An 11,884-nucleotide genomic window follows, 5' to 3' on the forward strand; every position below is an offset into this window, starting at 1 on the left:
GTAAGAGTCCTAATCCTACCTCCGTGGGTGTGGCCATGAGATTATTAAGCATTTAATACCTCCAGCTGTGTGTCCACCTGGTATTCTTCAGGGAGAATGCCAGAAACAAAGTAGACTTCATTCTACCTCTGGTTTTAGTTGTAGTTCAGCTGTGGGTGTGAGATGTTCTGTCCTAAGTTGTAACTCACCATCAAATAACCTAAGACTCCAAAAATGCCCACCACCTGTGCCGCATTTTGGTGTAATGAAAGAGGAGATAAGAAATCTGACCCATCCATTACATTTCACCGGTGAGTATCTTTAGAGTGAATTATAATTTGTAAGTGTACATTATGTATATGACTGGAGTTAGTAAAGTCAAGCTGAATATTATATAGAATAATAGATATAAATTTTTTTCATAATGTGCTGATGTCTATTATTTTAAATCATCTATCTGTCTTCCATCCTTCATTTTACCATATGTTCTTAAATGCTTCCTTTTTTTTCATTCATTAACTACTTTCTTTTCTCCTTCCATTCATAACTTACTTTCTTCCTCATTTTTTCTGTTTGCAACTAAGAAAACACTCGCGCCTGGTCACCGGAACCAAGTCAGACAGCTGTCAAAGAGGTCGCCGCCATTTTGGTCGAGTCAGGTCTGTCGGCCTCACTCTGACCTACCCGTGGTTAATCCCTTATGCCGCCTCTGCCTACTCCTACCTCTATGGGTGGAGACGACCTCAGGACCTGATTGTGAAGCCGCTTATCTGCCATCCAGACGCCTTCAATATGGCGGATACCCAGGTGACAGCCTACACCACCATTGTTACTACAACCTGGACACTCCTTGCCCATGATGATGGTACTGTTTATTGATTACACTTACTGATGCGGTAGATTTATTTCGTGAATAACTAATATTTTCGTTATATTATGTTTTTCTGCAGGCTACCACCTATTCATTGATGTTTCTTTGCTTACATATTTATATGCCACTAACCAGCACTAATTCATCATATTTCTACTTTTAAAGCTTTCAGAGCAGTGTTGCTGTAAACTGTTTTCCTGCATAGGAATACCTCACCTGTAAATAGGTCTCAGCAACCGCGTTGATTAGCAATAGTAGGTGGTTATGAAGAGGGTCACATGCAGCCATGTAACTTTCTAAATTGAAAATATAGTTTTATTCTGCAACTCAGATAAGACAAGGATAACAGTAGCATGACAAGCATAGTTAAACAGTTTTGAGTATTGATTTGACTCACCACTTAGCAAAACTGTTTCTCTGAATATCCTTTCACACAAAATGCATATGGCAAATGTATCTTTTGATGGAAATGATTAATTTCCTTTGTTTTTTTACGGCAATCAGTGCCTGGAAATCATGTTCATACGGGTATGTCATCTGGGTCTCTGCCATATTGGAGTCGTCTGGATGACAGATCAGTGCCTTCACCTCACTCCCAGGCCCCAGGGATTAGCGTGCCATGCCGACTCCACCTCTTTCCTACCTCCATGGTGCCAACACTAGCAAATCTTTCTTCCGTTACATTATTCTCTCTGTCTCGTCTCTTGTTAAGCTAAGATAAAGTACTTCAGAAAATTTTTGCATTCGTGCCTTCCTCTTGACGGCGGGCACGCAGCACCTGTCTTTCTATAAATTCACACATTTCGATAAGTTATTCGGCACTGTGTGTGTGTGTGTGTGTGTGTGTGTGTGTGTGTGTGTGTGTGTGTGTGTGTGTGTGTGTTTTACACGGTATCTACTTATATGTTTTTTTGTTAAGCTCTGTCTAACTACATATCTGTCTCTCTGTCTGTTACATCGTGTTGACAACTGGCTCGGTTTTTGTTGAATCGGTGGAAAAGGTTTCGTGGCATTCAACATAAACATTGGCATCTAGCAGTCTGCATGAAACAATAATGTTGACTTGTCGCAGTCAACATGTCTCATGGTTGAATGCCGCATTCAACATAGTTGTTGAAAGCCAGGCAAGTCGCATGCTACATGTTGCCTGTGTTGCCCCGGTGGAATCGCGCCTAGGGTGGAGACAAGATTTGTTACGAAGGCTACATGTATACGAAAAGAGAGACGAAAAAGCACCAGTTCGATGGGAATGTACTCAGCGACAATCAAGATCATGTAAGGGTACACACTGCATTAACAACAAGCTTAACCCTGGATGATATGAGAGTAACTGTGCCCCAGAGCCGTGAAATTGACTGTTTTGGTGTTGAAGCCGAGAAAGTGCGAGACAGTATTCGTAAAAATGCTAAAACATCACGAGAGAGTACAACTTGTATACTTGCCACAACCATTCAAGAAGATCCGGAACCTGTGAGAGTACGTCTGGGCAAAGAAGAGTCTGTCAAAAGAAATATCCGACGTCAGAAGCAGGGATCACGACCAAAGGAACCAGGATCTCTGGGAGAATTTCACTTGCCTAGAATGGTCAACAACTGGCGGTGACCACACAAACTCTTCCTGATACATGACAATGGACCACAGTCTTCATCAAATAGAATACTTGTTTTTGCAGCCGCTAATGTTTTGCAACATTTAGGTACGTGATAAGTGGCAAATGGATGGCAATTTTTCTTTAGCCCCAAATATATTCGTGCAGCTTCATGTTATTCGTGCCACTTGGTAATTCTTCAGTTTCAGCTGTTTACGCTTTGTTACCAAACAAACAACAGCGAAGCCATGGAATTGTTTTGAAGGCAACAAGAGACAGATGTGAGGAACTGATATTTACTCCTAAGCCAACTGTTGTTATCACAGACTTCGAGACCTCTGTCATGAATGCTGTTCAAGCAGTCCTCGGTCACTATGTCAGAAAGCAGGGCTGCTTCTGTCATCTTACCCAAATTACCTGGCGAAAATTCAAGACTTTGGTCTTGTGCAGAGATGTTGAAATCAGGAAGAAATAAAACACACTGTTGGTATATGCTCGATGGTCTAGCATTTCTACCCTTGACTGACGTTGAGGAGGGCATAGCATATTCCTGAAAAATACAACTCCTGAAGGGCTAGAAGAGCTAGTGGATTACTTCGATTCACTTTATGTATCAAGAAGTTTTCGTTGTGTACAGCCATCACGTAATATTGTATCAGCAAGATTCCAAGGCCGTCCATCTCTTTTTCCTCCATAAACTTGGGATGTGCACGCCTTTACCCTGGCACGAAGGGAATCACACGTTTTCTCATCTGGCTGGCCACAAGCATCCATCTTTGTGGACACTGATCGATGCGTTAAGGAAAGACTGTTCTCTAGTATCCCTTGCCTTGCTTCAGAAGGAACGCGGCCAACCACCCAAAAGCCGTGTCAAACGGTCTACAAGACAACTTCAGTAGCGGCTCTTCGAGATATGTGTAGCTCGGTGAGGTGGTTAGAAGACTGTAGCACAGACTCTGACGGCTGTTGGTTACTGTATTCGACCTTAGACATATGAATGTGCTGAATATTTGAATCCTTAATGCAAACATGATTGTAAGAATTTAGCAGTTTTATTGTTCAGTAAAAATAAACCTGCACTACTGACACTTTTCCTCTGACAAAATCGTTTTATATGGTAAATAAAAAGGGAGGGGGGGGGAATGCCCAGGAGGGGAAAATATCTATACAGGAGGGGAAGATGTCCAGAGGGGAATAAGTCAGGGGGGAAAATGTCTGGTGGGGATAAAGGTCTTACACTCGATAAAGGATCTAAGTCGAATTATCGTCCAATAAGCCTAACATCAGTAGTAAGCAAATGCTAGAATCAGTTTTAGCAAGTAAAATTAGCGAACACTTAGAAAGATTTAATCTTATTAATGAAAGTCAGCACGGATTCAGGCAAGGACGATCCTGCCTCACAAACTTGTCATTCTTCTCGGAGTTCTATATATATTCTCCAATTCTCTCAGTGCTCTCACTTCCTTACACACCAAGCCTTCTCATCCTCTAATCACCCAGATTCAGGAGTGGGTGTTCCGCCTTTCTGTTAGGAAAAAGTCGGTTCGCTTCTGCTGGGTTCCTAGCCAGCAGGCTGAGTCGTTGGCTCGCTCTGCTGTTTCCTCCTCTAGGTCCTCCCCCCGCCCTGTTCTGGCTTTTGATTGTTTCCCCCTCCTAACCCGCCTCTTCTGTGATCGTTGGCAATCCTCATGCATGGGACCAACTGGTTCATATCTGAAATACCCGCCGCCGCCGGACCACTCACCCCGCCACCCCCTACCCCACCACCGAGCCACCACCACACCACCACCCCAAGAGGACACCACGGCGGGGTTAGTGACCCAGGACAAGAGGGTCACCAGGACACCTATTCCCGGAGCCCCTCTTCCCCGCAACTGTCACAACACCAGGTGAGCGGCAAAAGGCAATGACCCTGCCGTCGGGGCAACCCTCAGCAGGTTCGGGGTGGGGCTGATCCAGAGTCAGTCCCAGGCAACACCGTGGTACAGCCACCGTACATACCGGGGAAGGAGCGGCCACCTTATGCCCTTCAGTTGTTTCCCCATGACACCGCCATCACGGCCACTGTACGTGAAGGGAGAGGGAGCGGCCACCGTATGCCCCTCAGTCACAGCCACCTCTGGGGACGGCCCCGGGGCGTTAGTTATTGAACGCGCCCTGACTGGCAGAGAGAGGAATAGAGGAACCGCATTCATGGCCACCGTACGTGACGGGTAGGGAGCGGCCACCGTACGCCCCTCATCCACTGTTACCTCCTACGGGAGTAACGCCTCAGTTACTTCCCAAAGGGCAGGCAGGCCCACAGCTATGGCCTTAGTACGTGCAAGGGTAAGCAGACCCTCGGCTACGGCCTCAGCACGTACCGGAGAGGGTGCTGCCTCTGTACACCCCTCTCCTGCCTTTTCCTCTTGTGGGGGCAACACTGCGTTCACGGCCACTGTACGTGACGGGGAAGGAGCGGCCATTGTACGCCCTTCAGTTGCTTCCCACCAGGTGGGTAGGCCCACGGCTACGGCCTTAGTGCGTGAGAGGGTAAGGCGACCCTCGGCTATGGCCTTAGCATGTACTGGAGAGGGCGTTGCCCCCGTGCACCCCTCTCCTGCCTTTTCCTCCTGTGGGAGTAACACCGCGTTCACGGCCACCGTACACGATGGGGAGGAAGCGGCCACCGTACGCCCTTCAGTTACCTCCCAGCAGGTGGGCAGGCACACGGCTACGGCCTTAGTGCATAACAGGGAAAGGAGACCCTCGGCTACGGCCTCAACACGCACCGGAGAGGGCGCTGCCCCGGTGCACCCATCTCCTGCCTCTTCCTCCTTCGGCAGCAGCAACGCGTTCATGGCCACCGTACGTGACGGGGAAGGAGCGGCCACCGTACGCCCTTCAGCTGCGAGCCCTAGGAGTCACGGAATCGTGTTCACGGCCACCGTACGTGACGGGGAGGGCGTGGCCACTGTACACCCCTCATTCGTGACTCCGAAGGCTCTCCCGGAGCAGGAGGTCCCTTGCGCAGCCGACCCCTTTCCTCTCGGCTGCATGGGACGCCCTTTGTCTCCCCACCGGAGCGATTCCCCAGAGGTGCTGGCGGAGTGGTGGAGTGGCCCAGTCCAAACCCTACCACTTACCCCTGGGAGGTCCTTGTCCCTGACGGACACCCGACGGAGGTGACGCTGCAGTCCAACCCTGACGGCACTCCTTCCTGCAGGCGGCCGCAGCCCCCGGACTCCCAGGTCTGGCCAGCAGCCCCCGGACTCCCAGGTCTGCCCAGCAGCCCCCAGGCCCAGACCACCCAGGCTCTCTCTCTCCTAGGAGCCAGAGGCGCCAGGCCCGCCTTCTGCAGCTGTTTGGCCCCAGCCCCGAGGGCCACTCCACAGGTAGAGGCCCCCAGACCAGAGGGCCTCCCTGCACCCCACCGACACGGCCCCAGTGTGAGGGCCGCCTCTCAGGTTGAGGACCCCAGAGTGAAGGGCCTCCCTGCACCCCGATGACGACTACCACCCGGGCCGTGACGCCCCTATGGACAGTGTGCTGCCCCCTTCAGGAGAGCTCCCTTTAGGGCCTCTCTCTCACGCCCAGGACGCGCAGCAAAGTGATACCCAAAGGAAATACGGGTACATAGTGACAATGATACAGTGAACAATCACCACAGTAGTGCATAGTGAGAGAGAATAAAGTATGGCCCGAATGATAAGTGAATAACTATAAACCCATTCAGTGTACAGTGACCTGATACTTGGCAGAACAGAAAAGACCGTATACAGGTGTGCGTAAAGAAAACGTGGGTTAGAGCAGGTGCGTGCGGGGCTCATTAGAAACCTGTGATTCAGTACTACTGGGACTAAGTAACTCCCGCGAGTGACGCGACCCGCATTCTACCCACTTATCCCGTCCTCCCACAGTGAAATAGACTCAGTGAATTAAACACCATCTCTGCCAAAGTGTATTATTCGGGTACTGTAATATCCATACTAAATATCCCTGTACAAGTGAATAGTAACTTACTGTGTGTGCCATTTTGTCTAGTGCATTAAAGGCTAATTCTGTATTCCCTGTCTTTTACCAATATCCAATATCTCTTTGTCCATATTGTCACGGTGTCAGAATTAAAGTAATAGATGTGTTAAGGTGTACTGCCTGATTTTTATGTCCTGTTCCTCTGTGGGTGCTTTACTTCCGGTCCGGAAAGAGGACCCCCTCTCAGTAGCTGTTGTTCTTAAGACAAGAAGTCGACTAAAAAACACACAGCATAACAACATCAAACTCCATAGTGTTAAACCTTCTGTTCTTCCCTGGCACACACCAACACACTCCAATCGTCGATGGGAAACAATCCTTGCTCGTCTTCGTTTCGGTCATACCCGCCTAACTCATGGTCATTTGATGAGCCATGATCTTCAGCCAACCTGGTCACACTGTGACTGTCCTGTCACTATCCGTCGTCTTTTTCTTGATTGCCCGTCTACATTCCAACAACGTCTTGCACCGTTCCCCTTCCTTTCCTCACTCCGACGGCTCCCCACAACGTAATGAATCCCTAGGTGACTCTCCCACTGTTTCTATTTCCTTTATTATCAGTTTTCTTACCGCACTTCATATTATACATTTAATACAATTATCTACCCCTCTCCTTTCTACCTTAGTGCCATAAATTCCATATTTTGGCTTGGTGCTAGTTTTTTTCATTATTCCTTCCTCCCTTCCTTCGGAGGTCTGAGGCAATAAATAACGATAAAGCTTACGATGTTATTTATCTGGACTTTAGTAAAGCTTTTGATAGGGTCCCACACGAAAGGTTAGTTAGAAAGGTTCCAGCACACGGTATAGATGGCGATATCTTAAAATGGATAGAATTCTGGCTGAAGGGACGAAAGCAAAGAATATTAATAAATGGAACAAAGTCGGATCGGGGATTAGTAACTAGCGGTGTATCACAGGGTTTAGCACTCGGTCCCTTATTATTTATTATATATATATAAATGATCTAGACTTAGGAATCACTAGCAGTACTAGCAAATTTGCCGATGATACAAATGATAGGCCATATCATTTTGGTTGACGATTATCTTAACTTACAAAAGGACCTCGATATATTGTCCACAAAATGCAGCAGGACATGAAAACAGACTGCAACGAGCCACCAGGAGGAGCCCACGGAGCAGTGTACACGGCGCGAATGAGCTCCAGGCAGAAACAGCTTAAGTCCAACCGGGCCGCGTGCCCCTATGAAACGGAACTCGCCCGCCGCCACCATAGCAGGAATACAAGACGACCTGCCGGGCGAGCTGCCCAAAGATCAGACCGGGGTGGAACTGCTTCTCCAGTTCCTAACAGCACCCCTGAGACGGCTGATAGCCGCTCACCATCCTGCAGGAGACGGCCGGAAGCCGCTCTGGAGGAAACTAGGAGACGGCCTGAAGCCACTCTCTCCTTCATCAGTAGACGGCCTGAAGCCGCTCGGAAGGTGCCCCTCGGAGAGACAGCCTGCAGCCACTCACCCTCCTACAGGAGACAGCCTGAAGCCACTCTGGAGAAAAAGAGAAGACGGCCTGAAGCCGCACCGGCCTTCATCAGGAGACGGCCTGAAGCCACTCAGAAGGTGCCCCTCAGAGAGACAGCCTGCAGCTGCTCACCCTCCTACAGGAGACGGCCTGAAGCCGCTCCGGAGGTCAATCAGGAGACGGCCAGTAGCCACTCCCACCTTCGTCAGGAGATGGCCAGAAGCCGGCTTGAAAGTGCCCCTGGAGAGATGGCCAGTAGCCACTCACCCTCCTACAGGAGATGGCCTGAAGCCGCTCTGGAGGTCAATCAGGAGATGGCCGGAAGCCGCTCCCACCTTTGTCAGAAGATGGTTGGAAGCCACTATGAAGGTGCCCCCGGAGAGTCGGCCTGTAGCCGCTCTACCCTCCTGCAGGAGGCAGCCAGTAGCCGCTCCGAAGGTGTCCCGAGACAGCCACGGCCAGTAGCTGGGCCTTACCGCCTGAGACGGCCTGAAGCCGCTCCTTCGTCAGGTGCTGAGCCTGGTCCACCTACCCACGACTTGGAGGGAGCCCCCTGCCTGGAGGAGTATTGGAGAGGCCCTGTGACCACCACCGGGCTCTTCTCCCTACAGGCGGTGGATTCACCCCTGACAGACCCCAATGCCGGCCGATGCCGCAGCTTACTCCTAATGGCATCCCCACCCTGAGGGGACTGCAGCCTCCCGACCACCCCTCAGACTCCCAGGCGGGACCTCCCTGCACCCAGACGCCGGAGATCCTCATCCTCCGTCAGGCGCCTGACTCAGAAGTTCAGGCGACTGTTCGGCCCCAGCCCAGAGGGCCGGACTCCCACCCCGAGTCCAGAAGCCTCGGGCCCCTACACCCCCAGCAGCCCCGAACGAGAGAGGACGCCCCTACACGCTGTCCCCCACCCCCAGGACCTAGCCGCCCCTGGCGGATCCCAGCCCCGTCAGTAGGGAGACTGAGACTCCGCCGCCGCCCCTGCACCTGACTGTGACACGTCCGACCTGACAGTGAGTGAAAGTGAACACACGCAGCATACAGACAGTGTAGGAGTGACATAGTAAAGTGGGCAGTAGTTAGAGCATAAAAGAAAGTGGTGGAGAAGATAGTGCAATAATAAGACAGTGAAGGATGGGCCTACCATAGTGTACAGTGCCGCTGTAAGACAGGGAAGATCATACATAGGCCCCTGAGTTGAAGTTCCAGTACTGCCAGCTCCACCCGGGTACATAGTAATGTAAAAGTGATCCACGGGCCAAGGTACAATGAACATTCTATGCAACAGTGATGGCACGTCTCGATAAGGTCACGCTTAGGCCCAGTGTAAAATATTAATGCTACCCTGAAATCTGGTCCTGTACAGTATCCTGCATGATAATATTTTTCCATATCTGCAGCCCAAGAATTAAAATTGTCCAGCTTGTTTGTATTTGTGACATCTGCTCGTTTCTGTGTAAGATTTAGTAATACACATGTAAGGTGTTGCCTTGAGTTTTTGTGTCCTGCCTCTTTCTTATTTGTCTAAGCTCCGGTCTAGGAAGAGAACCCAGCTACTCACTAGGTGCTCTAAGGACGGGAGGTCGACCCTAAAACACCTAGCATTACACTGGTGGACAGCATTGGTTCTTGACCCGGGCATACGAGAGAGGTGATCAGGAAATACAATCATAATGGCAACTAAACCGCATGTGCAATTACCAAAATTCGACCCCAAACAGTATGATGTTCACACATACCTGGCAATTATTAAACCTTTGCTGGATATCGTATTCAAGGACGATAAGTAAAAAATCGCAGTCACGCTCCCATTACTAGGCAAAGTGGCAGCTAATATAGCACCGCATATTGTTCCGGGGCTCACTTGGCAAAATTTCACGAAACTCATGATTCAAGCTATCATTTCCTCACTAGGGAAAGTAGTAGTGCTGTCCCAATTGGATAGCCTAACCTTCGATGGAAATTTTGATGATACCCTAATCCAGGCTAGACGCCTGGTCACTGCTGCCTACCCGGAGGCAGATAATGACACCCGGGAACAACACACCTTCAATACTCTCCTGAGAGTGCTCCCTAGTATGGTGAAGGAGCATTTCACAATCCATGACCCTACAGGAGACATGGATAAGGATATCCAACTGATATGCCGCCTCCTGACCTCCTGCCCTGCACCCCAGCAAATCAACATGGTAAAGAAGTTTCCCACAAATGCTCCGGCTCCCCCAGTCAAGCCACGCCCACCCATGCCCCACACCAGCCCCACCCCGGCACTCAGCCTACCTAGAGCACACCCCACCCACCGACGCCCCAGTCACAAGAAGAACTCCAACCTCATCCTAGTCAACCTTGGGAGTTCTTTGCCTGCAGCTCCCGATGCCCCCTGCACGATATCAGGGACCAGCTAAAGGCTGCCAGACGAAAAATCACCACCCTGGGCAGGTGTGAAGTCTCCTCCCTAGATAATGAGAAGCTGAACGACGAACCTGGCCCCATAGAGTAAACCGAACCCAGGGAGCAGGAGCCAGAGGAAGAAGAAGGAGGCCCCCGACAGTTGGATTTTAGGACCGCCCCTGCACCTTCCCATGGTGGCTGGGGCCACTTCCTCCAAATACTGCCCCCCAGTTTATAGGGGTAAAAGCCAGATTGCTGGTCGACACAGGAGCAGCCAGATCCTGCCTATATAGCCACTGCTTCTCCCATCACAAGTCGACCTTTGGCCTTCTACTCCCAATAGCTACTCACTTGCTGGATGGCCCCCTGCTGATCCGTGGGGAAACATGGGCCCCGCGCATCGACATCCATCAGCGGGCATCGGCGATGCACAAATTTATTGTATTCGACTCTTGCTGCCGAAACTACGATGGCTATCTGGAACTGGACCTGCTGCAGAAGCTGGGCACCACCATCGACTGCCAGAATAGACAGCTCCAGTTCCAGAAACCCTCCGGCCCCCCCACCCTCCCATGAGGGCCGTCTGCACTTGCACGCCACGGCCCCGGCAGGAAGACTCCCTGCCCCCCCTCCCCCCCTTTCTTGCCCCCTTCCCCCCTTTCTTGCCCCCCTTTCCCCCTTTCTCGCCCTCTCTTCCCCCTTTCTCTCTACCCCTTCTCCCCCCTCCCCTCCTTCCCTGCCGCCACCTCCTTGGCTGTCACTATCCCCCCTCATCACGAGGCTTGGGTGCTCCTTAACTGGCCCTCAGGTACCTCCGTTCTATTCTCCCCCCTCCTTCCGCCTGGAACCCTCTCGGCCTGCCTCCTGCCCCCAACCTTCCTTCCCCCTCATCACTTGGCAGTCCGGATTGCAAATCTTGCTCCCTTGCCCCTCACCCTTCCGAAAGGGCTTATAATCGGAGAGATGGAAGAAGCCAAGCCCTGTGCCCCTTCCCCATCCCGCTCCCCCGCCCCTCTGCCCCCTATCCCTGACCATCTCTCTGCCCACCAATCTGACACCCTCCGCCGCCTTCTCCTGTGCTTTCAGGACCTATTTGCAGCAGGACCTGCCGACATTGGACATACCACCTACCTAGTTCACGAGATCCATACGACAGGCCCACTAATCCGACAGCCATCCCAGCGGAAAAACCTCAAGCAACAGGAAGAGGAAGACTGCCAGGTGCAGGAGATGATTGAAGCCGGACTCGTCTCCCCCTCTACCAGCCCTTGGTATTCCCATGTCGTCCTCGTGAAGAAAAAGGATGGCACGGTGTGGTTCTGCGTCGATTACCACCAGCTCAATGACGTCACTACCAAGGACGCCACTCTGCTCCCGCGAATAGACGATTCCCAAGACTCCCTGTACGGCGCATCCTGGTTCTCCACCCTCGATCTCCAGTCGGGGTACTGGCAGGTTCTGGTGCAACCAGAGGACAGAGGCAAAACTGCATTTTCCACCAGCAATGGGAAACATTATGAATTTAATGTTTTACCTTTCGGCCTCTGTAATGCCCCT

This window comes from Coenobita brevimanus, chromosome 71 (genome assembly GCF_032717465.1).
Source record: "Coenobita brevimanus isolate Jiangsu-jjx chromosome 71, ASM3271746v2, whole genome shotgun sequence".
NCBI lineage: Eukaryota > Metazoa > Arthropoda > Malacostraca > Decapoda > Coenobitidae > Coenobita > Coenobita brevimanus.